This window comes from Aulonocara stuartgranti (genome assembly GCF_965226115.1).
Source record: "Aulonocara stuartgranti genome assembly, chromosome: 10".
NCBI lineage: Eukaryota > Metazoa > Chordata > Actinopteri > Cichliformes > Cichlidae > Aulonocara > Aulonocara stuartgranti.
Genome location: NC_138946.1, coordinates 35,225,671 through 35,252,469, shown reverse-complemented (window position 1 = coordinate 35,252,469; position 26,799 = coordinate 35,225,671). Strand labels below are relative to the sequence as shown.

The following is a 26,799-nucleotide window of genomic DNA, read 5'->3' as shown; positions in this document are numbered from 1 at the left end:
GCGGGAGGGTAAAGTGTCTTGCCCAAGGACACAACACCCAGGACAGAGAGCCCGGGGATCAAACCGGCAACCTTCCGGTTACAGATGCGCTTCCCAACCCCCTGAGCCATGGTCGCTCAGGGGGTTGAACAGAATAGGTCCCAGCACAGAGCCCTGAGGAACTCCACACAACAACTCTGTAGATTCCGACATGATCTGGTTTGCAGACACACTAAAACTCTTTTCAGATATATAAGATGAAAACCAGTCTAGAACGGAGCCAGACATCCCAACCAGGTCTCTCAGTCTGTGTATCAGGATGGTATGATTGACTGTATCAAAGGCTGAGGTAAGGTCTAACAAGACTAGGACTGTGTATTCTCCGGAGTAGCAACCGTTTCCAGTAGCAAGAAGTAATCCGGTGAGGTGGAAGAGCACACAAATGGTGGGGGGAAAGTTTTTCTATAACTGTCCCAATCATCATAAAGACGTTCCATAGACTCTTTGATGTGGAGCAAGGAAAACTGGTCATAAATCACAGCAGCATAGCTCCATATATTAAACGTCAGGGCTAATATAATAGCATAAAATACAATAAAACGCAGGCAGGTAGAAGTCAAGCCGAGCAAAGGCACCATCTTCCTGTCACAGTCAGCTGATCGCTGAGGAAACTGGACTGAATATAGTTTTGTCCAGTGATTCTCAAAGTGTGTGGTAGAGTCATGACAGGTGGGGCATAGGTTACTTGGCAGAAATACTTCCCAAATAACAGAAAAGTCATGCAGAACTAATGCTTAACACCAGAATCACTTTTATGGTGGAACAAAGAAAGTCACCTCAGTTATATTAGTAATCTGTGCATTTAGTGGTCTCACATCCGTAGATGGCCGTTGAAATGGTGAATTATATGATAGTTATGAAAAGAAAAACAGGTGTTGCATCTGAGACAAATGAGGCAAGTGCTGATAATAAGCCAAAAATAAATTTTGATGAAGCTTATCTTGCTCTTGGTTTCAAGGTGAATGTCCGGTAGAAGATGGGGAGAGACCTGTGTGTATTTTATATTTGAAAACTGGCAGCTGACAGACCAAAGAAATTAAGAATACAATTGGAGACATCACACCTTAGTGACACTAATACGTTAGTTTAGTTCTTTCAAAGAAAACTTGGAGAATGCCATCAACGGGAAAAAACACTTCGTAAAATCTCCATTAGTACGACAAAGCACCAATGACATCTCACAAAGTTGCATATAGAATTGCCCAGTGCAAGAAACCACACATGATAGCAGAGGACCTCATACTCCATGCACCTTTAGATATGGTGTCAACAACGGGGTGACTGTAGGTCAGGTGATAGAGCAAGTGACCTACTAATGGGAAGGTTGGTGGCAGGGGCGGAGGAGGGGGTGGCTTACTGGGCTTAAGCCCGGGTTGTTTTGTCAGAAGCCCGGGGTCTTTTGGAGTGTAATTTTTTCATAGTTAGATGCCTGGCTGACAACTGTATAAAACAAAAAGTGCAAGCAATATTCGAAGCACATAGTGCACACTGTGGGAATTTACGACTGTGCGTGAATCCCCCTGATATTGGTATGATCCGAGCTCAGACACTGAGCGAGAGGGCGGGGCCGCTGCTGCCCGTGAGTGCGCTGTTAGAGAAACGCAGCCAGCCATACTAAGGAGAGCTTAAGTTTGACCAGGTACCAAAGCAAATCATTCGTACCGTACAAATAATGTAAATATGACGGTGAATCACGAAAGATTGATATCAAACTGATCACTTGACCAATATTACGTTACTTGCTCTTCAAGTGAATCAACAAATGGCGAAATGAAAAGCCGAACAAATGCTGTTTTTTTAGAGAGTCTTAGCTTACGTGTGTTTATTTCATATTTTCAGTTCTTACCCTCCCTGACTAAATCGGTTTCAGTTATGTACTGAAATATAAGAATGGACATTAGAGGCTTCTTTCAAAGAAAAAACTCAGGTAAATGTTACTTTCTATATTATGCTTTGTATGTTGTTCAGTATATTTCTATGCAAAACAAGAGGGATTTCAGTACACAGCAGGATATTCACATTTGTAACCAGATATTTACATACACTTTAGAGATAAAACATAAAACATTTTTACTGTACAACATCAATTTAGAGTAAACTTGTTTTGCATAAATAAATATTGAAACATCTTTTGAATTAGTTAAATGTCAGAATAAAGAGAGACAGAGCTGTCTATTCTTTATCACTTTGATCAAATTTAGGAGCACATATACACTAAGTTTGTTAATTAATAAGAAACTCCAGACGATTCCATTCTGAGCTGAGGAAGCTTCTGATTGGTTTGTAGAGTCCATGTGAGTAAATTGGTGGCACAGCTGTGGATGCATATAAGGCAAAAACACAGAGCCTGTTTCTGTGACATGGGAAAATCAAGACATGTCAACCAAAACACCAGGAAAAGAACTGTGGAGCTCCATAAGTGTGGCTCAGTTTGAATACAATTTGGTGCCATTTATAATTAAGAAATACAGATAGTTTCTCTCTTTACTCTTAAAGTTAACAAATATGTTTTTTATATTTATCAATCTAAAAAATAAACATTTAGTCTGATTTGATGTTACAATTAAAAAAATGTTTGTGTTTTGATCTGAAGAGTAAATATCTGGTTTCAGCTGTATATTTGATGATTGTCAGCACAAAGAGGGAGATGGAGAATGAGGACAGAACAGAGATGAACAAGAGCAGGTGAGACACACATGTTAGTCAAATGGTTGTTTACCAGAAGTATCACCGTATCATAGGTCCTCATGTATCTCGTACCTAGTGTTTCTTTTTAGGTTTGTTATTTTTCAAATTCTATATTTATTAAGTTATGCAGCTTGTTTACACAACAAGGCTAAATAATTATATAAACTTTTCTCAATCTAAATAGTGGACTTTGGTAGAATTAAAAAAAAATAAGTGTAGTGCAGGTCTATGATGATTTTTAGTGCTACTATCATCTAGCTCTGATTCTGGTTCTGTCTTGGTTAAATCCTCAGTAGTCCTGATTTTGAACTGTTGTAGTCCTGTTTTAATTCCGGATCAGTTCTGGGTCTGGTTGAATTGGGGTTTAGTCCTCGTGTCTTGATACAGCCCCAAGTTTGTTCTGCCTTGCTGCTTAATTAAAAAACTAGTTTAAGGTGTCCTGCACATGTGATATATATTTTTCCTGATGGGTTTAGATTTTATTATTGTCATTTGTATTAGGAAATATTTAACCATATATTCTTAGAGGTGTATAATCAATTGTGTAGTGATAGGTTGTGTGATCTTTAACAAGCTACATCCTGGGAGCATGGGAAGAGGTCGTACCTTGTCTTATTGTTTTATGGTAGGATTAACGTAGCTACGTCTGTTCTAGTCTAAGTGCTTTTTGTTTAGATGAACTGCTGGACCTCCTCACCGGGGGGGGGGGGGGGGGGGGGGGGTCTTCCTGACCAAGGATGTTTGCTTGTGTGCTTTTATGACCCTTTGATCAGCAGTACCCCACACACACACACACACACACACACACACACACACACACACAGTATTCTTTGTTCACATGTATACCTATGTGAGATGCTATATGTTAATGACCCTATGCATATTCATGTAACCACAATAAAAGGAGTGCTATGGGGAGCCTGGCTGAGAGTCTGATGGCGGTCAAGTGGTGGAACGACGCCTCCCTCATGCATGAGTAAATCAGAGAACTTTGGTGCCTTGTGTCTTGCTTTTTGCTGCGTAGCAGATTGTCCTTAACGTTCCAGCGGATGGGTTCAAGCTACAAACCTATCATTAATCGGTCCTTCAAGAGCCGGATACCTGGAGTCGACATTCACCGAGGGGAAAAGAGACACGCCGACAGACTGACGTCAGCCAGGACTTATAGAGGTCCTGCAGCAAAGTCCCGAGGCGTGAGAATTCATCATCGGGCCGGTGGATTAGCCGTCTGTTTTTTCTCCTCGATGGATGAAGATTGACAGGATCCGGGGCTGATGCTACTCGCAATAAGCAACACCAAGTAGGTATGTGAAAAATCTTAGCCACTGTGTGAGGCTGAGTTGTAAAGTCTTTATCACTGTGTGAGGCTGAGTTGTAAAGTCTTTATCACTGTGTGCGATAAAGCGTGTAGTCACTGTGTGCAACTATTCTTTGCCACTGTGTGCAGCAAAGTACGCATCCACTGTGTGAGGTTGCGTTGAAAGTCTTTATCACTGTGTGCGATAAAGCGCGTGATCACTGCTATGTAAGTCTTTGCCACTGTGTGCGGCAAAGCGCGCGGCCCCTGTGTGAGACTGCGTTGAGACAATAGGCTTAATTTTTGTTGTTTGTGTGCGAGGATATTTTTTGTTGTTGTTGTGGTTGTGTGAGTGTGTGCGGAGCAGAACGCGTGGTCTGTGACGTCAGCAGCTGTTGTTGTTATTATGGGTTCCCAAGCAACCAAGAGTGTGTCAGAGGGTGATGAGAAGTTTATGGTGAAATTCGCTCCCGGTAGCGCAAAGTATTTAGGACATTGGCGCAAGAAATATGATTTTGAAGGTAAATTGGTTGTAGGACAATGTCAAATGTTAGTAGACCAGTTGACAGTAAAGGCAGCTTGTGCAAAAGGGAAATTGAAACAGGAGAGAGAGTTACAACTGACGTCCGCTAAACTGTGGTTAGAGCAGGCGCAGAAAAGAGAGGAGGCAGTGAATGCGAAGAGAGCAGCTTTGCAGGCATTAGCTGTGAAACCTGAAGATGAGACGGTGCGGTCTACTTCAGTGGTGCTGACGTTAAAGGACCAACAGCGTAGAGCAGCATTAGAGAGAGAGAGAGAGGAGGAGGACAGAGTACGGCTGGAGTTTGGGGACGCCGCAGCAGAATATTTAAGCCCTTATAACACTAGATCCAAAGCTAAAGGGGATAAGGCGAGTGTATTTGCTATGCCTGCCTCCCCCATGATACCTTTCCCATGGTGGAGGTTGCGAATCCCCATTTTGGTATTGAAGATGACCGAAGCCGTGTTATTTGTGTTTACAGGCCATGGACTGAATCTGAATGTGCAGAGGCATGTAAAGATTTAGGAAACCCGTTGACTAATGTTGATGAATTTATCGCCCAACACAAGCAACTCTGCTCCTCATACTGTTTAAACGGTCAGGAAACAGAAGCCACCTTTAGGAAGTGTCTCACATATAACTGGGCTCGGGTGCGAGGCACCTACACAGGGAGGGATGGTAATACCGTCCTACCCTATGGCCATGCAAATTTAAGAGGCCAAGTTGACGGGGTTTATGAGCGTCTTAGAAATACTTTTAAAGCTTCTGTAGATTACAACAAAATTGCCCAATGCATTCAGAAGGCAGGAGAAGATGTTCATGAGTTCAGGGCAAGATTAGAGGAAGTTTTCAAAGAACATAGCGGCCTTGAAGAGAGTGCAGAGAAGGCCAGTCCATATCAGCAACAGTTAAAACATGCTTTGATGAATGGCTTTCATTCACCCATTGCTGATTTCATCAGAAAACAAAATGTTAGTCATAACACTGACGGGTCCGTTGAATGCATGAACTGGGCCCGCCATGCACAGGAAGTCATTAAAAATAAAAAAAAATAAGTCACAAAACTCTGAGGCCGCTGCTTTCTTAGCGGATGAAATCTTTTTCCAGGGACAGTTCAGACGGGGAAGAAATAGAGGCGGAGGTGAGAGAAGTAGAAGAAATTGGGGCCCTAAAGAGAAACGGGACAAGAGATTTGATAAATGTTATGAATGTAGAGAAATGGGCCGTCACGCAAGGGAGTGTCCTGATCGCATGCCTGAAGAGTATAAACGCCCTGATCCAAGAAACCCTTATTATAATAAATGACTAGCACCTGTTGACACTGCTAACACACATACATGTACAAATGATCCCTTACTTTGCCAGAATTTACAACAGCCTGTGTTTCAGACTCTAGATTTGACTGAAGTATTGTTAAATCTGTCAGGGAAAGAAGTAAAACCAGTTCGCACGTTAACTGTGCAAGGCAAAACTGTTCAATTTCTGTGTGATTCAGGTGCAGATAAAACTGTTTTAAAAGATCATGTGTCAGGAGTTGATCCTTCAAATGGCACAATTTATGTGAAGTCTGCAAATGGTCAGTTAAATCAGCATAGAATCTCTAAACCAGTGTGGATTAGAGATCCTACCACAGGAGAGGCAGCTCAGGGTTCAGTTGTAATGTGCCCAACTTGTCCGGTGAACCTCTTGGGAAGAGATATGATGATGAAACTTGGAATTTCAATAATTCCAACATCCATTGGGATGATAGCTGCAGGAAAAGGTGAAACTGCTGAGACAATGGTTCATCAGGACAGTGGGGATTTGCATTATTACTGGACACTTGACCTGTCAGCCTCCAGACCTGATCAAATAAACTGTAAACTGTTAGCTGCAGCTGAGGAAATGTTGACAACTAGCCATGACATACAGCCACCAGAAGACTTGCATGTCACACTGAGATTTAAGACCATGCCTGGGCCTGATGAGGCCTACACAGATAAAGTGCTGAAATTAGGGCCACAGAGAATCACCATAAAAGCAATATATACTGATGGTGAAACCATGGCTGGATGTAGTGTGATCCTTTCTGAAGCTGCACAACAACTTTTTACAGGGCAAACACCACATATTTCACTGACAAAGAGTGGCACAGCTGAGTGGACAGACTTAGCATCTTTGGTGAGACAGGGGGAGAGTGTTGGAATGTGGCAGCAAGCTGGAGGGGGTTGGGAGACAGACGTGCAGCACAGCATCTTTCGTAAAAAGCTGGGACGGGTGACACATACTACACCACAAACACATTTAATGGGGGGTGAGGATGACACAGTAGAATGATATGTTGTAGATGTCAAAGATCACCCGGAGCTTAAACAGGTCCCAGAGAAGCTCTGGTCTACTGGGAAGACTGATGTGGGGTTAATAACAACAGCGAGTCCAGTAGTAATAAAGCCCAAAACGTCTTTTAGGCCAAGAGTGAAGCAATATCCTTTAAAGCCTGATGCAGTAGAAGGCATTAAACCAGTAATAGAGGATATGATTAAGGCAGGGATACTAGTTGAAGCTCCACAAGCAGTATGTAACACACCCATGTTCCCAGTTAGAAAGGCTGATTCACAGTCGTGGCGCATGATTCAAGATTTAAGAGCTGTAAATCAGGCAGTGGAGAGCATCGCTCCATGCGTCCCCGACCCCCACACCTTGTTAAATCAGCTTAAGCCAGACATGACACACTTCACTGTGGTAGATTTAAGTAATGCTTTCTTTTCCATACCAGTACATGAGAATTCACAAGGCTGGTTTGGTTTCACGTATCAAGGCAAAAAATACACATACACTAGATTGCCGCAAGGTTTTTGTGATAGTCCTACAATTTTCACACAGAATATTACAAATTGTCTGTCTGATTTTGTGATTCCATCACATTCACAGATGTTGGTATATGTCGATGACATTTTAATTGCATCCAATTCAGAGAAGAACTGCAAAGACATATCATTGGCATTGCTGACTCACTTAGCTGAGACAGGTAACAAGGCCTCACTTTCAAAGCTACAGTGGGTAAAGACAGAAGTGAAATTTTTAGGACATCTGCTTAGTGCAGCAGGGAAAAGCATACATCCAGAGAGGAAAACAGCTATCTTGGCAGCACCTAGGCCAGTGACAAAGAAACACATGATGCAATTCCTAGGGTTGCTAAATTTCTGTCGATCGTGGATGCCCCATTACTCTGAAATTGCGCAGCCATTATTAGATATGATGTACAGTAAACCTTTAGCTATGTCAGACAGTTTAAGTTGGACCCCTGAGGGGGAGCAAGCTCTGTGCATGCTGAAACAGATGCTGACAGGAGCATCAGTCTTAGGACTTCCAGATTATAACAAGCCTTTTGTTCAAACTGTTGACTGTAAAGGACATTTTATGACATCCATGTTAGCACAAAAATGTGGAGGTGGAATGAAGCCAGTAGCTTATTATTCTAAGAGGCTGGATCCAGTGGCTTGTGCCTTACCTCACTGTGTGCGATCTGTGTGTGCAGCCGCTGAAGCCGTAAAGTGTTCTGGTGAAATTGTTTTGTTTCACCCTTTGACCCTGCTGGTTCCACATGAGGTTGATGTTTTATTGCTGCAGACTAAAATGACATTCTTGTCACCTGCAAGACACTTGTCTTTGATGTCACTGTTGCTCTCCCAGCCACACATAACTATTAAGCGGTGTACAACTTTGAATCCCTCTACATTGTTGCCCACGGAGGAGGAGGGTACACCACATGTGTGCAGTGAGCATGTAGAAACACAGTGTAAACCTAGAAGTGATTTAACGGACATACCACTCACTGAGGGCAGGGTTTGGTTTGTTGATGGTTCCAGTTTTAAAACAGCAGAGGGAAAGACTAAAACGGGCTTTGCTGTTGTGGATGACGTGCAGGTCATCAGTGCTGGGCAGTTATCACATTCCATGTCTGCCCAAGCAGCTGAGATAGTGGCTCTGACGGAAGCCTGCAAAGCAGCTGAAGGGCAGGCAGTGACTATATATACAGACAGTCAGTATGCATATGCTACACTTCATTTCTTTGCCGCTCAGTGGTCAAGACGAGACATGACAACTTCAACAGGGAAACCTGTGGAGCATGCGACACTTTTACAGGACCTGTTGAAAGCAGTCTTACTGCCTAGTAAAGTTGCGGTTTGCAAATGTGCAGCACACACACGTGGCACTGACCCCATTGTACTAGGCAACGCCTTTGCAGATAAAATTGCAAAGGAAGCGGCCCTTGGAACACATGGGGTTCATGTTCTGGCGTCTCAGGAGCAAACTATGCCCATCACACATGATGTGTTAGCAGACATGCAGTCACACTCACCTCCAGCTGAGAAGCAGCTGTGGCTCACTAAAGGAGCAAGCCTGCGAGGTGATGTCTACTATCTTTGTGATAATCCTATATTGCCCAAAAACTTATATAGGACTGTTGCAATTTTGAGCCATGGGCTCTGCCATGTCTCAACAGCTGGGATGGTAGCAGCAGTCGAACGGCAGTTTTTCACACTGGGATTCAATGCTTATTCAAAACATTTTTGTAAAGCATGTTTAATATGTTGTAAACATAATGCTCAGGGGAACCTCAGACCTAAAAGAGGAAGGTTTCCCAGACCCAGCTACCCATTTGAAGTAATCCATATGGATTTCATTGAGTTGTCTAACTGTAACACCTACAGGTACTGCCTGGTAATTGTGTGCCCGTTCTCAAAGTGGGTAGAAGTTGTCCCCACTAAGAAAGCAGATGCTATTTCAGTGGCTAAAGTGATATGCAAAACTGTGATCCCAGAGCATGGGATCCCCCAGACTATTTACAGTGACAATGGTCCTCATTTTGTGAATGAAGTAATTGAGAAAATGTCACAACATCTGGGGATAACGCTGAAAACGCACTGCTCATATCACCCCCAGAGTGCAGGGCTGGTTGAAAGGACTAATGGCACAGTAAAGCTGAGACTCAGGAAAACAATGGAGGAAACAGGCAGAACATGGGTAGACTGCATTGAGCTAGTGAAAATGTATATGAGAATCACACCAACTGATAATGGCCTAACGCCTTTTGAAATAATATATGGCAGGCCATTTAGAGTTCCAGTGTTCTGTAATGATAATGATAAAGCAGAAGAAGAAAACACACTAGCAGACTGGATGATTAAAATGCTTAAAAGCAAAGAAGTCATGAGTGCAAATAATCTGCCAGATGATTCTGTTTCTGTACAGGAAGAACGTCTGAAGCCAGGGGACTGGGTGCTGATAAAGGTCATAAAGAAGAAGTGCTGGTCGAAGCCACGGTGGGACGGACCATACCAGGCTCTGCTGACAACACCAACTGCTGTGAAGATTGCAGAACGACCCACCTGGATACACCAAAGCCATTGCAAAAAGGTGACACACATCCAGGCCAGCTCGGAGTAAGTGGCAGGAAGACCGGGTACAAAGGGGGGGGGGGAAGCCTCCAGGGCCCCTCGTCTCAATCCGGTGAAGAAACCAACTGAGCCACAGGTACTCATCAGAATGGCTGGTAAAGTGTTGTCTACCCTGCTGGGTGTAATGGCTTTGATGTCATCATGGTCAGCTGTGGAGACCCTGTATGTCCAAGGAAACCACACCCAATACCCTCATGGCTATTCTACAAACTTTTGGTGGCAGTTTATGAATACAACTGCTCACTTGAACAATAGGACGGACTGCTATGTGTGTGCTCATATGCCGTTATCCGCATATACATCTGGACTGTGGCCGTACAGCATACCAGAGGACAGGAGTTGGTGTCTGTTGGGCTTAGCAACTCATCCTGGCAACAGAGTCCTCTAGTCCAAGGCCAATTACAGTACACCTCTGAACATCACCTGGAGTAAGTCGCCACTTCTGAACGTGAATTGTTCTGAGCAAACTGACTTATTGGCCTGGCCTCAAGTGTCAGACCCACTGCCAGACATAATATTGCTGAACAAGCTGAACGCAGCTCAACTGCCGTTGTGTGTGATGAACAATGGATCACTGTCAGTGGGGCAGCTCCCGCTTCATTTATGTGGATACATATACACCTACTGCCCTCCAGAGAATGAGAGCAGGTGCATGAAATGCTTGACCAGTGCGAAGTGCGCTGAGAACTTGACATCAAGGAGGACTGAATGCAAGTTCAACCTGGCTTACAGAATACCAGTAAAAGCAAAGAGTCAGAAGTGGACAGGCTGTGCAAGGACGGTGCCGAGCAGTAAAGGAACAAGAGTTTTGGCTGATTGGTATTTCCTGTGTGGACATAAAGCCTATCTATCACTACCTGAAGGATGGGGAGGATTGTGTGCCGTGGTGAAGTTATCGGATCATGTCTTCTTCATGGACAGAGTTGAACATCACCCTGGCAACCGATTGATTGATTGATTGATTGATTGGTAATTTATTTCAACATGTGAACAATATACAAGTACATTTAGAAAAGAAATAAGAGAGAAAAAAAATACTATACAAATTACATACAAAAAACCATTCTGATTAATTTACATGTTGAAAGGGAGTGGGAAGAAGTATACACTTATTTAATCCCACCCCTTTGCCATAAATTATCAGTGAATATTTAGTCAGCTTCCTTACTGATATAATTTGTAATAAAAATCGACGGAAGCGTGAGGTGAATATAGCCTCACCTAACTCTTTTGGAGTAACAGTAGACACTGGAGTGCCACGAGAATTTCGCATTTGGAGTGGAGGAGCTAAATTCTTCCAAAGTCTGATCCCAAACATCGGAGTTGCAGAGGTGCGGGATCATGTGGAGATCAACCGGTATGCCTTACTGCGACACATTAATCTCACTAAGACTCTGGGAACAGTCTTAGCGGAGGAACAAAGGGCCATCAGAACGATGGTACTGCAGAACAGGCTGACCCTGGACTTGATAACAGCATCACAAGGAGGAGTGTGTAAGCTGATTGGAGAGACGTGTTGTACGTTTATCCCGGATGGATATACGACTGGAGGAGACATCTATGAAGCACTGCAGAACTTAACTGCTCTGCAGAAATATGTGGCGGACCACACATCAGGAGGAGACGCGTCACAAGGCTGGATAGCCTGGTTGACATCTGGACCATGGTGGAATATGCTCTTAAAGTTTTTGACTCCCATTCTTACATTATTGGCCTTGCTTTGCTTGTTTACAGGTTGCATCTTGCCATGTGTAAGATCGATGGTGAATAAAATGATTGCTAACACCTTTACCAATTTCATACTGTTGCAGCAGCGTGACATGGATGCTAAGGCTAATATGTGTGTATGAAATGAAGCCTGCACTGAAAATGTTGACAAGTGGTGTAGAGCTGAAGATATATATACGCCGTATAGCCTTAAAAAATGACAATACAGGGTGGTGATGATGGGTTTAGATTTTATTATTGTCATTTGTATTAGGAAATATTTAACCATATATTCTTAGAGGTGTATAATCAATTGTGTAGTGATAGGTTGTGTGATCTTTAACAGGCTACATCCTGGGAGCATGGGAAGAGGTCGTACCTTGTCTTATTGTTTTATGGTAGGATTAACGTAGCTACGTCTGTTCTAGTCTAAGTGCTTTTTGTTTAGATGAACTGCTGGACCTCCTCACCGGGGGGGGGGGGTCTACCCTCTTCCTGACCAAGGATGTTTGCTTGTGTGCTTTTATGACCCTTTGATCAGCAGTACCCCCCCCCCCCCCCCCCACACACACACACACACACAGTATTCTTTGTTCACATGTATACCTATGTGAGATGCTATATGTTAATGACCCTATGCATATTCATGTAACCACAATAAAAGGAGTGCTATGGGGAGCCTGGCTGAGAGTCTGATGGTGGTCAAGTGGTGGAACGACGCCTCCCTCATGCAAGAGTAAATCAGAGAACTTTGGTGCCTTGTGTCTTGCTTTTCGCTGCGTAGCAGATTGTCCTTAACGTTCCAGCGGATGGGTTCAAGCTACAAACCTATCATTTCCCTATATGAAGTCATTCTTTTTTGAACAAAACTCAAAACGGAGCCTATTATTAATCTTTCAGTCATTTCTAACCCCCCCTCCCAAAAAAAAAATAAAAAAAAATAAATCCCACATGAATACTACCCTTTAGGGCTAAGCCCCGGGTGTTTCAAATGTCTGGCTCCGCCTCTGGTTGGTGGTGGTGCTTGATGAGACAATCAGTGCCATCCCTCTGTCCAATGACATAGTTGCAAGGTGCCTATGTGATATTTGAAGTGAGGAACAACTTCTTGATGTAGTGAAGGACAAGCTTTGTCTTACAGGTGAACAATATAGATAGCAATCAAGGCTGTTTGCTTTGTTATGTCAGGGTCCCTGTGTGAGGACTTGCTGCTTTACTGGCTTGGTGTGGAGAGGGAGAATCCACTCACAGGACAGAGAGCTGTGGGCATTCTGCTTCCCTTTGCCACATCCTATCTCTGTGAGAGTGGGTTTTCTGCTGTTGCCTCACTGAAATTAACAATAATAATAATAATAATACATTTTATTTATAGGTGGCTTTCAGACCCTCAAGATCACCTTACAATAACACGTGAACAATAGCATTTAAAAAAAAAACATTAAAAAAATATGTATATATAATAAACATGGTCAAATAAAATTTAGACATAAACAGTCATAAAAGTATAAAGGCAAGTATAAAAACTGAGCAAGGTAAAAATGGACTAAGACAGATCAGGTGTATGCAATTCTAAATAGATGAGTTTTGAGACATGATTTAAAAGTGGTGAGACAGTGTGTGGTCAGGAGAACAAGTGGAAGTGCATCCAAAGTCTCGGGGCAGAACAACTAAAGGCTCTGAGTCCAATAGTAGTCAGGCGAGCAGGTGGAACTGACAGAAGGAAAGCTGAAGAAGAGCGGAGTGTACGAAGGGGCGAGTATGTATGGAGAATAGGGCTGCCACAAACGATTATTTTGATAGTCGACTAGTCACCGATTATTTTTGCGATTAGTCGACTAATCAGATCATCATCCATTGAACGTAAAAGTACAGCTTATTGCACCAGCAGCATCTGCTCTTATATAACTATCATTAGCTTACAGCTTTAAGTGTTTAAGGTCTGTGCTAACTAAAAATAAAGACAAGATGATAGTTAATTGAATTCTAATTAAATGTGCAGATTGTTTCGGTGGAGTTTAATAAACTCAGCCGATTTACTCAGGAACAAATAAAATACTGAAAAAAGCCAAACAATAACATTTTTAAGTTATCTAAGTGACTTGTATATGTTTAACCTGAGTAGGGCGGTGGGTTTGAAAACGATCTGCCGGGAGTCCGGTGCTCTCATGGCCCCCGGCTAGCTATCGAGCTAGTGGGTAACAGACGCCTCCGAAAACGTCGGAGCGCTTTTGAAAATATGTGGTGTCTTGATAAACTGAGCAGATATTTGAGGTTTACACAGCTACATTCTCGCCTGAAAATATGTTAAACGTTTATTTTGTGACCCAGAAAGAATAATAAGAGTAATATTAAAACTAACTAGCTGCCGCCATTGTTGACAACTGCGCTGGGCCGCGCTATGAATTCTGGGACACAGTTTCTTCTTCTTCGGGGTTTAACGGCAGCTGGCATCCTTGTACATGCAGTGCTGCCATCTTCTGTTTCAGTCCGTTATTACACTCTTAAATCCTGCTACTTATTCCTGCTTTTGGGATCTTACAAAGCTTCAAATGACGCGTCGACTATTATATCAGTCGTCGACAATTTTGATAGTCGACGTAATCGTGACTAGTCGACTAATCGTGGCAGCCCTAATGGAGAAGATCGGATAGATATGGAGGAGCGAGGTTATGAAGGGCTTTGAAAGTGAGAAGCGGGAACTTGAAATTGACACGGAGGTGAATTGGGAGCCAATGGAGCTGTTTAAGAACAGGTGTTATATGTTCAGTGGCTCTTGTTCTGGAAATAATACGAGCAGCTGTATTTTGAACTAACTGCAATTTATGGAGAGATTTTCGAGGTAGACCATAGAGAAGAGAATTACAGTAATCTAAACGAGATGTGACAAGAGCATTGACAAGTATGGCGGTACTGTGTGGAGTGAGTGAGGGACGAAGACGGTTAATATTACGGAGATGAAAGTAGGAAGACCGAGTGATATTATTTATATGTGCTGTGAAGGACAGAGTGCTGTCGAGGATGACACCAAGACTCTTAACCTGAGGGGAGGGTGTGACATCAGAGTTATCAACGGATAACGAAAGACTGGTTGGAACTGTAGTCAGTTTTGATCTGGTGCCTATTAAAATGAATTCTGTTTTATTGCCATTAAGTTTAAGAAAGTTGTGAGTAAACCAGACCTTGATTTGACTTAAACAGTCAGAAATGGATGTGGGTGGGAGAGTAGCTGTGGGTTTGGAGGAAAGGTAGAGCTGGGTGTCATCTTAGAAGTGAAACTGGATGTTATGCTTCCTAAAAATATTACCTAGGGGTAGGAGATAGATGATAAAAAGTAAATGACCCAGGACAGAGCCTTGGGGTACACCGGAATTAACTGGATTAGATACTGATCTGTGAGGGAGTAACTGAACAAACTATGAGCAGCCAGAGAGATAAGAGATAAACCAGGCGAGTACTGTACCATTGATGCCAATAGATGCTAATCTGTGAAGGAGGATGCAGTGGGAGATAGTATCAAAAGCTGCTGTAAGCTCAAGGAGAATGAGGATGGCAAGATGGCGCCGGTGTGTGTGGCTGCTCGTCTGTCACTGCCAAGTTTGTTCCTGTTTATATTATTTTTAATTTGTGTCATCCACGAAACAAAGTCTCTGCTGAGGTATGATCGGCAGACACTATTGGACCTCAAACCTGTGGTCCAAAATATTGTGTCGTTTGGAGCTGGTGGGCAGCAACCCTTGCATCAGAAACCCCGGGTTACCTGTACCTGTACTGCCTCTGGGTTGTCACCACTGCCGGGGTAAACGAAGCAGTCGCCTGGTGAAGCTAAAGGTTTCTCTAAAGAATTATTCTGCTGTTTCCCGACCAGTGCATGGATTATTTCCAAGACTGTTTGTGTCTCTGTGTTTTCTGGATCCTGTTGATGCCTGTTTGGTGCCTATGGTCAGCTTTAACTTGTGCTGTTAAGAGGGAATGTCGTCAAGCAGAACGGAGATGGAAAAAGGATAAACTGCATGTATCATTTCAAATTCTAAAAGACTGCTGGCATCGCTACCAGAACACTGTTAAAGAGGCAAAAATGGAATATTTTGCAAATATTATTTCTTCCAACTGTCATAACCCACATGGGTTATTTAGGACCATTGACACTGTTCTTAATACTCCATTGAATGTCTGTTTGGAAGTAATTTTCTGAACTTTTTTATTGAAAAGGTTGTCACCACCAGGGCTCTTATCACAGCTCCTGACTCTGACCCCTCTGTCTCTGACCCTTACGCTGCTGTTTGTACTCAGTTTGAGCTTGTGACCCTCTCCACTTTAGAGGATGTGGTTCGCCATATTAAGCCCACAGGTTCCCCTCGGGATCCTGTCCCTCCACAATTCTTTAAAGAAATTTTTCCTAGTATACAACAGTATGTCCTTGACATTATTAACAGCAGTCTGTCTTCTGGTATGGTTCCTGCAAATTTCAAACATGCAGTAGTGCAGCCATTGCTTAAGAAACCTGGCCTTGATTACACAGTTTTAGCGAACTATAGGCCTATTTCCAAGCTGCCTTTACTCTCCAAGGTTTTAGAGAAAATTGTTCTTAGTCAACTGAAAGATTTTCTAGATGATAATGGCATCTTTGACGTTTTTCAATCAGGTTTTAAAACCCTTCATAGCACAGGATCTGCATTATTAAGGGTTTTTAATGACATCCTTCTGCCATGTGATTCTGGTAACCATGCTGTTCTTGTCTTGCTTGGCCTAACTGCTGCCTCTGACACAGTAGACCACAATATTCTAATTTCTCAATTAAATGATGTAGCGGGTATTGGTGGCACTGCACGTAATTGGTTTAGGTCTTATTTGTCAGATAGAACTTTCTCTGTCAGCCTTCTCGGTTCCGAATCATCTTTTGCTCCTCCGTCATGTGGCAACCCACAGGGCTCAATTTTAGGGCCACTGCTCTTTTTATTGTATCTATTGCCTCTGGGTTCCATCCTTAGGAGGCATTTCATTGTTATGCGGATGACTGCCAAATTTATTTACCACTAAAGCAGAAGAATGGCATCTCCATAAAACCTCTCTTGACATGTCTAGATGACATGGTTGGCTCTAAACTTTTTAAATTTTAACGAAAAGAAAACAGAAGTGTTGGTGTTTGGACCTAGTGGTCCCTGTGAGTCCTCTGTTGATTTAGGATCCTTGGAAGTCTATTTTGAACCTGTTGTTACTGACCTTGGTTTTAAGTTGGACAGTGATTTTAAATTGGACAACCAAATCAGAGCAGTGGTGAAGTCCAGTTTTTATCATTTAAGGCAACTGGCAAGAGTAAAATCTTTTCTTTCAAGGCAGCACCTTGAAACAGTGATCCATGCTTTTATTTCTATTTTATTTCTATTTTTATGTCAGTCATTGCTCTCACGTCTGCAGCTGGTTCAAAATGCGGCTGCACGACTCCTAACAGGAACTCGAAAAAGAGAGCATATAACCCCTGTGCTAGCCTCTCTGCACTGGCTGCCTGTGTCTTTTAGAGTTCATTTTAAAATTCTTATGTTTGTTTTTAAATGCCTTCACAGTCTTGCCCCGCCTTACCTCTCTGAGCTTCTTCATCCCCACACACCCTGTCGGTCTCTCAGGTCAGCTGACCAGCTCCTGGAGGTACCGAGATCCAGGAGGAAGCTCAGAGGGGACAGGGCCTTCTCTATCGTGGCTCCTAAATTATGGAATAATTTGCCCTTGCACGTTAGAGAGGCCCCTTCACTGTCCACTTTTAAATCATGTCTTAAAACCCACTTTTATTCCTTGGCTTTTAACCTCAGTGAGACTTAGTTTCTCTTTTAATTGAAGTAGTTATTTAATTAATGATTTCACTCTTCTTTTATTTGTTTTTTATTTATATCTCATGTAATTTTATTTTACAGTTCCAATGTACAGCACTTTGTGTCGGCTGTGGTTGTTCTAAAATGCTTTATAAATAAAGGTGATGAGGATGGAGATAAGTCCAGAGTCAGCTGCAAGCAGAAGATCATTGATGATTTTTACTAGAGCTGTTTCTGTACTGTGACATGAACGGAAGCCGGACTGAAACTGTTCGTACAAGTTATTTCCAGTGAGATGACGATGAACCTGTGCAGCCACTATCTTTTCCAGAAATTTTTGCTAAGAAAGGGAGATTTGAAATTGGCCTGAAATTATTTAGATTGGAGGGATCTGAACCATTATTTTTCAGTATTGGGGTTATTATAGCAGTTTTAAGAGAAGAAGGAACAGAACCAGATATAAGAGAAGAGTGTACGATATTAGCAATCAGTGGGGCAAGAGACGAGAATGAGAGTTTAACAAGATTTGTCGGCAGTGGATCAAGTTTACACGATGATGACTTTAAGTTAGTAATTATGGAAGATAGCTGAGTTATTGTGGGAAGTTCAAAATTGGATGGATAGGATGACAGCTGAGAAGGACAAAAAATGCATATAGAACAATTGACCATATCCCAGGATGAGGGCAATTGTTGATAAAGATTCTCAATCTTGGTGTAAAAAAAAAGTCCATAAATTTATTGTAAACTGCGGCAGAGTGTGTATGTATGGCAAAGGTATCTGGGGGTTTAACAACATTATGCAATGTAGAAAACAAAGTGCAAGTGTTTCCTTCAGCGGATTCAATAACAGAGGTGTAGTAGGCAGATTTGGATGGATAGCTTCTTTATAATGTTGTACATGACTGAGATACATGTCCTTGTGAATAGTAAGTCCTGTTTTCCTGGAGAGACGTTCCAGGAGGCGTCCAGTAGCTTTAAGTTGGCGAAGTTCAGGTAAATACCATGGCGCAGAGTGAGAGAAAGAAACAGAGTTTTTTGGGGAGCCAAGGTATCTTTCTTATAAATCACACATCAATAACCTCACCCGTTCTGCCTACTTCCATCTACGCAACATTAACAGATTGCTTCCTTCTCTTTCCACCCAGTCTACGTCCATTCTTGTCCACAGTCTTGTTACCTCCCGTATTGACTACTGCAATTCTCTTCTGCATGGTCTCCCCCAAAAATCCCTCCATAAGCTTCAACTGGTTCAGAACTCTGCTGCTCGCATTATCACCAGAACCCCCTCCTACCAGCACATTACCCCTGTTCTTCAGGAACTTCACTGGCTCCCTGTGAAATTCCGGATAATTTTCAAACTTCTTCTGCTCACCTTCAAGGCCCTTCATAACCTCGCTCCTTCTTACCTTTCTGACCTGTTAACCACCACTTGTTCTGCCCGTTCACTTCGTTCTTCTTCTTCTGTCCAGCTTACTGTACCTTCCTTCCGCCTCACCACCATGGGAAGCAGAGCTTTCAGCTGCTCTGCTCCCAGGCTGTGGAATTCTCTGCCCCCTGAAATAAGAAATATTGGTTCTCTCCCCCAGTTTAAATCCCAACTCAAAACTCATCTGTTCAAATCTGCATATTCACTGTGAATACACTGTTTGTTCATTTTATCTTGTGCTTTATTTTATTGTTCTTATTCTGCCATTGTTTTACTAATTGTTTTATCCTATTGTAAAGTGTCCTTGGGTGACTTGAAAGGCGCTCATAAATAAAATTTATTATTATTATTATTATAAGAGGTTGATAAGTTCATTGTTATAGTGAGATACCAGGTCATCTATGGAAGCTGAGGCATCAGTGATAGGTAAATTATTAATGCCATGGGAAAGATCTGATAGATCAATGCCCCTAATATTTCTAAAAGTAATTGAGCGGTTTTGTTTATTTTTGTATAGTGGGAGACTAACAGTGAATAAAACTAATTTATGGTCTGAAAAAGGTATTTCCAATACAGCACAATTCTTTTTTTTTTTTTCTTTTTTTTTGTGTCCCGTTTGGATCTTTAGCCATCAGAATTGTTGTCTTAAGGCCAAGAAAGATGCCAAGCGGATTTATTTCACCAAGTGGATCATCATGGCCTTGCCATATTGGTCCATTTGATTGACCTTTATTATAATTATGAATTTATTTTATTTTCGGTTGCTACAAACGGGACAGACATGACTGTGGGATAGGACAGGGAGAAAGAATGAAAGAAAGAGAGGGAGAGAAAGAAAACCAAAGGGAAAAGAGACGGTGAGAAAGGGGGGAAGAAGGAAAGAAAAACAAACAAAACACCTGGATCACCTGTATGGAGAAAAAAAAACAGAAGAGAAAGCAAACAAAAAAAAAAGAGCAACATAATAAAAAACAGCACCATCACAATAAACTAGCTAACAGTAGATAACAGTAGATACTAAATATTAAACGATATTGTGCAGCACGCAAGATAGACAGCGCACAATGTGCTTTGAGGCAGCAGCCAAGAAAGCTGTAGTCCGCGTCTGTAAACACCCGTGTGTACACCTGTGTGCACACCTGTGTGGATCAGCATGCTTGTAAAAAGGTTTCTCCATGTAACGATCTGCTAGGGAGTGTGGGGAGCCATAGTCCCGTCCCCCAGGGCATGAAGCAGGTATGGAGGAGATCCAGGCCCCAGATATCGAGAGGCCCCAGAGTACAAGGACCCGAGGAGGACCACCAAAAGGGGGGGAACCGTGCCACCCTCCTGGGAAGAGCTGAGTAGAGCCCCAAAGGAGAGGTCACCCCGCAGCTACGGAGCAGAGGCCAGAGGGGGTTGCAGTGGCGTGCCCGCGGGCTCTGCCGGCAGCCAGCTGTGCTAGAGAGGACCGAGCTTCAGGCCCAGAGGCCTAAGGGCATCCCACCCCCCGGAAGGATCCCAGCCGGGCCACAGGCGCCCGGCCCTGCCAATCGGCCACCAGGAGTGAGGCGGTACATACATGAGCGCCCAGCCCCAGACGACAAGGACCACCAACACACCAATGTCTGAGGGCATCAGCCACCGGCAGGGAGTGTGGTGAGGGGAGATAGGCCTCCGTACTTTAGAGGGCCTGAGATGTACCCAGAGAGGTTGAGTCTAAGACCCAACCTGACATATAGACACAGACGAACAGGCACACGTGGACACAAACGTGCATTCCCACCCCCATATGCACAACCAAATACTCGGCACTCACCCAACGTGTAGACAGACACAAATAGACACTGCACAGACAGTCACACTCCCCAAACATACTCTATATCCCAGGTCCAGGTACCCCCGCCCCCAGAGGGGCAAGCTGCACCTAGACCCAGGAGATGTAACCCTTCTCTCTGGGGTGGAGGCAAGCGGACCACCTCCTTATCTGCAGTAGCAGGGAGGCCCCGCATCCCAGACCCCAGTCTGACGGCCAGCACCTCCTCCCAGCCCCCCAGCCCTGACGGTTAACAGAACCGGGGTGAGTGAAGACCTCAAATCTCCCTACGCCCGCTCATATGTAGTGTTGCTGTGTGCTGTTCTAAAGTGCATTTAAAACTCAGGAGAGCATGGTACTTGCTTCCTCTCAGAGAGCAGCACAGCTCCTCCCGAAAACCCTTAGTGTCTAAATGCATTTAAAATTGAGGGTAGGGCACCAGCGCCAGAGGTGGGTTGGAATACACCGGCCATCCTCTGGATGCTGTGAAACGTGCCCACCCCCAAGGCCCTATATGTGAGAGTGTGAGTTGTCCAATTCAGCACAATTCTTAGGGGTGACACCAATACAGCAAACAAGATCCAAAATGTGTCCTCTGGAGTGTGTGGGAACATCCATATATTGGTGTAAGCCAACATTGTCCAGACAGGATATAAAATCTCTTGTGGCTGAATTTGATGTGTTGTCCATGTGGATTTTAAAATCGCCCAGCAGTAGTATATTTGGAGATAAGAGTAGGATTACGGCAAGAAAGTTAGAAAAATCAGTTAAAAAGTCAAATTTGATTTTCGGTAGACAGTAAACAGCAACTAATACTGTGGGAGTTTGTCCATTAATTTGAATCAGCATGGATTCAAACGAGGAGTAGGCAGGAGCAGAAAGAGAGAATACCTTATACTTCCTGTTGTACAGGATCGCGAGGTGACCCCCACGTCCCAACACACGGGGCTGGCAGGTGTAAACAAATCCAGGTGGAGTGGTCAGATTGAGATCGGCGAAATCATTTGGACGCTGCCAGGTCTCCGTCAGACATAGAAAGCCAGGTTATGATCATTAAGAAGATCATAGACAAGAGGTCCCTTGCTGGAGAGGGATCGGACATTAAGCAATCCGATGGAAACGGGATAGTCGCCGCTAGCTTTGTAAGCTGACCGGGCAGGGCTAGCAAGCACACTACGGTCAGCAGTCTGTCCACCAGGCTTCCTAGCGGAGCGGCGGTGAGATGACCACAAGGATGGTATCGGGTTCCTGCTGTCAATCCTGTAATTCCGTCTGGATCCGCGGTGGACATACTTTCGACGCGGGACCAAGGGGAATGCCAGGGTGTAGCCGGCGGAAAGGTCGAGAGGTGCTGGAAGCGCAGAATGAGTTGGTCTGATGTCGAGTATCTCAGCGTGGAGGAGACGGGCCGGAGTATGGACTGCAGAACAGACCCAGTGAGAAGAGTCCGGAAGAGCAGCACCTTAGCAGTAGTCATGATGTAAGCAAGCAAGCAAGCAAGCAAGCAATTCATATAGTATATACAGGGAGTGCAGAATTATTAGGCAAGTTGTATTTTTGAGGAATAATTTTATTATTGAACAACAACCATGTTCTCAATGAACCCACAAAACTCATTAATATCAAAGCTGAATGTTTTTGGAAGTAGATTTTAGTTTGTTTTTAGTTTTAGCTATTTTAGGGGGATATCGGTGTGTGCAGGTGACTATTACTGTGCATAATTATTAGGCAACTTAACAAAAAACAAATATATACCCATTTCAATTATTTATTTTTACCAGTGACACCAATATAACATCTCCACATTCACAAATATACATTTCTGACATTCAAAAACAAAACAAAAACAAATCAGCGACCAATATAGCCACCTTTCTTTGCAAGGACACTCAAAAGCCTGCCATCCATGGGTTCTGTCAGTGTTTTGATCTGTTCACCATCAACATTGCGTGCAGCAGCAACCACAGCCTCCCAGACACTGTTCAGAGAGGTGTACTGTTTTCCCTCCTTGTAAATCTCACATTTGATGATGGACCACAGGTTCTCAATGGGGTTGAGATCAGGTGAACAAGGTGGCCATGTCATTCGTTTTTCTTCTTTTATACCCTTTCTTGCAGCTACGCTGTGGAGTACTTGGACGCGTGTGATGGAGCATTGTCCTGCATGAAAATCATGTTTTTCTTGAAGGATGCAGACTTCTTCCTGTACCACTGCTTGAAGAAGGCGTCTTCCAGAAACTGGCAGTAGGACTGGGAGTTGAGCTTGACTCCATCCTCAACCCGAAAAGGCCCCACAAGCTCATCTTTGATGATACCAGCCCAAACCAGTACTCCACCTCCACCTTGCTGGCGTCTGAGTCGGACTGGAGCTCTCTGCCCTTTACCAATCCAGCCACGGGCCCATCCATCTGGCCCATCAAGACTCCCTCTCATTTCATCAGTCCATAAAACCTTAGAAAAACCAGTCTTGAGATATTTCTTGGCCCAGTCTTGACGTTTCAGCTTGTGTGTCTTGTTCAGTGGTGGTCGTCTTTCAGCCTTTCTTACCTTGGCCATGTCTCTGAGTATTGCACACCTTGTGCTTTTGGGCACTCCAGTGATGTTGCAGCTCTGAAATATGGCCAAACTGGTGGCAAGTGGCATCTTGGCAGCTGCACGCTTGACTTTTCTCAGTTCATGGGCAGTTATTTTGCGCCTTGGTTTTTCCACACGCTTCTTGCGACCCTGTTGACTATTTTGAATGAAACGCTTGATTGTTCGATGATCACGCTTCAGAAGCTTTGCAATTTTGAGACTGCTGCATCCCTCTGCAAGATATCTCACTATTTTTGACTTTTCTGAGCCTGTCAAGTCCTTCTTTTGACCCATTTTGCCAAAGGAAAGGACGTTGCCTAATAATTATGCACACCTGATATACGGTGTTGATGTCATTAGACCACACCCCTTCTTATTACAGAGATGCACATCACCTAATATGCTTAATTGGTAGTAGGCTTTCGAGCCTATACAGCTTGGAGTAAGACAACATGCATGCAGAGCATGGTGTGGACAAAATACTCATTTGCCTAATAATTCTGCACTCCCTGTAGTATTTATATAGCACTTTCAGATCAGCCCCCAGCTGAACACAAAGTGCTGTACACTTGACATGCCAGAAATGATACATTGAACATGTTAAAAAATAAGAAAAATAAATAAAATAAATAATAATAATAATAATAATATAAAATGAATAAAAAATATTTAAAAAATAAAAAATAAGATGATTATTAAAATGACATTTAAAATAATAAAATTAGCACAAATAGCAAAAACAATAATAAAATAGTATAAAAATGTTGATGAGAATTACATTTAAAACAATAAAATCAGCACATTAGATTAAAATAATAAAATCAGGGTCAGACTGTGTCATAAGCCAAGGAGATAAAATGGGTTTTAAGACGTGTTTTAAAAGTGGACAGTGAAGGGGCCCCTCTAATGTGCTGGGAAAGATTGTTCCACAGATTAGGAGCAACAAATACAGTCCAGAAACCGGCTATCCGAAGACAGCGCAGCGGCTAGCAGCTGATGCTGACAGCTGGTGCTAATAGCTAACAGTAAATGTGTCCAATTGCTGCGGGCCATTCAGTCCTTATACAACCATTGCAAGAGCTTGGTCCGCATAGCCGGCAATAAGTAGGACTCATTCCTGATGGGTGATGGGCTCTGCCAGAGCTGCCTTTTGTCACCGATTCTGTTCATAATTTTTATGGACAGAATTTCTAGGCGTAGCCAAGTGGCGGAAGGCTTTCACTTGGGTGGTCTCAGGATCTCATCTCTACTTTTTGCAGATGATGTGGTTCTGTTGGCTTCATTGGTTGATGGCCTCCAGCTCGCCTTGGAATGGTTCGCAGCTGAGTGTGAAGCGGTGGGAATGAGAATCAGCACCTCCAAATCTGAGGCCATGGTCCTCAGCCGGAAAAGGGTGGAGTGCCCACTCCGGGTCAGGGACGAGTTTATTGTCCCGCAAGTGGAGGTGTTTAAGTATCTTGGGGTCTTGTTCACGAGAAGGAAGCAGGGAGCGGGAGATTGACAGACAGATCCGGTACAGCGGATGCAGACGCTGTACCGGTCTGTTGAGGTGAAGAGAGAGCTGAGTGTAAAAGCGAAGCTCTCAATTTACCCGTCGATCTATGCCCCTACCCTCACCTATGGTCACGAGCTGTGGGTAGTGACCGAAAGAATGAGATTCCGAATATAAGCGGCGAAAATGGGCTTCCTTTGAAGGGTGACTGGCCTCTCCCTTAGAGATAGGATAGGGTGAGAAGTTCGGCCATTCGGGAGGGGCTCAGACTAGAGCCACTGCTCCTCCACATTGAAAGGAGCCAGTTGAGGTGGTTCGGGCATCTAATAAGGATGCCTCCTGGGCGCCTCCTGGGTGAGATTTTTGGGGCATGTCGCACCGGGAGGAGGCCCTGGGGCAGACTCAGGACACGCTGGAGAGATTATATCTCTCGTCTGGCCTGGGAGTGCCATGGTGTTCTCCCAGACAAGCTGGAAGAGGTGGCTGGGGAGAGGGAGGTCTGGGCTTCTCTGCTTGTGCTGCTGCCCCCGCAACCCGGCCCCGGATAAGTGGAAGAAAATGGATGGATGTCTTTTCCTGCTACTATTTAGGTTGCGTTCAGTCTACACTGGATCATTGAAATAGTTAGTGAATCTGGTTCTCTTGTTTGTTGTTGTGGTCTGCCTTCAGCCTGTAAGTTACTTAACTTGTTTGTTCTGTGCAGAAAACCCTGGAGATCAGAGAGAGAGGTCTTCTGTGAAGACTTCTATGAAGTTAAGGAGAGGTAGAATTCCCTGTTTTGTTTGGACATTAGACTTCACTGACAGAAAGCCTTTCCCTTGTGAACTTTATTGTATAAATAAACTTGTTAAACTTTTGCTGGGTCTATGATCCAGCATTTTGTGTTTATTTTTGTATTTATGACTTCGTATGTTATATTGAAAGGATGCTAAGTTCTAGGATTATTATTTGTTTGCCTTGAGTTTAATTTATATTTCTCCTAGGTTTTCTGTGTTAGTCTCATGTATTTTTTGTCTGTGTGTTTCATATTGTCTAGCCGGTGTTAATATCTTTACGTCTCTTCATGTTTCCTGTTTTATTCTGAAAGTCTTGTGTTTCCATTTTCCCTGATCACCTCTTGTCTGTAATAAGTCCTCTGTCTTCCTTTGTTCAGTGTCAGGTCATTTCTTCTCCTTCCATGTCTTGTCATAGTAACCTTAGTAGTCATAGTCACCATAGTCATCATAGTTATCACAGTTGTCATAGCTGATTTATAGTTTTCATAGTTACCTCAGCCATGTCACAGTTTTCATACTATATTTTCTACACTATGAGGCAAACTTAAAATCCTTTAATTTTCTCAAAAACCAACAGTGCGCCTTATAATCCGGTGCACCTTATGCATGAATTCTGGTTGTGTTTACTGACCTCGAACCGATTTTATGTGGCACACGGCACTCAAAAATCTGTCAAAAATGTTTTAGTATGACTTTGGTAAGCTATGAAGCTGCACCGCTTGATGGATTGTCAGAGCATTACGGCTACGGTAGTTAGGAACCTCGCAGAGTAATCTGGGTCCTAAACTCTGTCCCTTCAGGTCCCGAACACTGCGGCATCACTGACAGTTAAAAACTATCTAAATTCTTTCATCTCATCCAGGCATCCACGAAAACAGAATGTATTAAATTTAACGGAGATAGAAGTTAGCAGGAAGTTAGCTTGCTAGTTTCCACCTAAACATGATATAGCATGTTCTGACTGAGAGATTTCTGAATAATTAAAACGCACAGCTCTGCTAACACTTCCAACATAAATGAAGACAAAAAAAAACCTAAACAGCAGTGACTTTTGTAGGGTTACTTAAGTTGGGCTAGCTGGTATATAATGAAATGATGTGCTATGTGATCACTAGCTACACAGCTATGTTAGTATAACATACACAGTGAAGATGGAGGATGAACACTAACTTTTTTCCATATGATAAAAGTTACCGTGAGGGTTCCTGATGGTTAGGGACTAATGCAATTGCATAGCAG

The 26,799-nt window shown here is 43.3% G+C and overlaps 1 protein-coding gene across 9 annotated transcripts in view; it reads right to left on the bottom strand.

The window, feature by feature from the left end:
• The window catches only part of dmpk (DM1 protein kinase), a 93,005-nt gene that overhangs the window by 47,754 nt on the left and 18,452 nt on the right, over positions 1-26,799 (bottom strand). The gene's annotated exons all lie outside the window — the stretch shown is intronic.